The sequence below is a fragment of the Vidua chalybeata genome, chromosome 4 (assembly GCF_026979565.1).
Source record: "Vidua chalybeata isolate OUT-0048 chromosome 4, bVidCha1 merged haplotype, whole genome shotgun sequence".
Classification (NCBI taxonomy): domain Eukaryota; kingdom Metazoa; phylum Chordata; class Aves; order Passeriformes; family Viduidae; genus Vidua; species Vidua chalybeata.
Genome location: NC_071533.1, coordinates 34,514,599 through 34,515,958, shown reverse-complemented (window position 1 = coordinate 34,515,958; position 1,360 = coordinate 34,514,599).

The window sequence follows — 1,360 nt, the reverse complement described above, 5'->3', positions numbered from 1 at the left end:
TAGATTGGTTAGAGACTTCAACATAATTTTTCATGCTTCCTGGGTACACTTATTTCTAAGATTGTTCTTTTTCTGAACAAAGTTTGTACTCAGACGGTGAAAATCTTTATGTAATGCCCATTGGGGAGGTTTAGATTGAATATTAGGGAAAGTTTCTTTACTGAATGTGTTTTGGAGCACTGGAACAAGCTGCCCAGGGAAGTAATGGAGTCACAATCCCCGAAGATATATAAAAGCCATGCTAATGTGGCACTTAGGGACATGGTTTAGTGCTGGGTTAACAGCTGGTCTCAGTCTCAAAGATCTTTTCCTAAGTAATTCTGTGTATTGTAATTCAGATTGAATCAGGACTGGTAAACTGAAAAAGACATAGAGGCTGCAAAAACCCTTAAATCTTCTACCTACCATGTAAGTGAAATGATTTGCACGTAGTTGTGGACATGGCAAAGAATCATACATAGCTGTAGACATATTAAGGAATTCCAAACAGAAGACTTTTATGTTTGGGGCTGCAGAAAAGGAAATTGCCACAATAGAGGAAAAGGTGGGAAAAAATAAAAATCAAAGTAAAAAACCTCTATTTTCAAACAATGAATGTATCATAAAACAGCATCCTTAGTTTTAGAATATTCTTCTACCCATTGCATAGGTATAACATATATATTACAGCTGCTTTATGACAGTAACCAACTCAGATTTTTAAAAAGGAGGAAAGAATGAGTCACCCACAGTATATGGAATTAAGCCTACATGACCATTAAGACTAAATGTCCTTCAGCTAGGAAGAGCTCTAAGTCTTTCTAACACAGAGAGTAATTTACAATTTTTCAGTTCTTTAATCTGGAAATGTGCAGTGTGATTTGAATCAATTCAAAATGTCTGGGGTGTGTTACTTTTTGTGGAAGATGATATCCCAGCTCCCACTTCTGAATCAAACTTTAAAAAGACAGAAAAATTACCACTTCAATCCCAAAACAGGCCAGAAGATTAAGACAGAAAGCTGTGAAATCATGCCATCTGAAAGGGGGAAATTGCAAACACTGGTGATCAGTCATTCTGCACAGGCAACCAGAGTGTCTGTTACAGGGAGTTTGTCATCAGTGCTCCTGCCCTTCAAACCTTCTTGGATACACCAAAAAGAGAGGGCTGCTCCCTGTTCCCAGGGAGGGAGGGAGGGAGGGAGGGAGGGAAGGAAGGAAGGAAGGAAGGAAGGAAGGAAGGAAGGAAGGAAGGAAGGAAGGAAGGAAGGAAGGAAGGAAGGAAGGAAGGAAGGAAGGAAGGAAGGAAGGAAGGAAGGAAGGAAGGAAGGAAGGAAGGAAGGAAGGAAGGAAGGAAGGAAGGAAGGAAGGAAGGAAGGAAG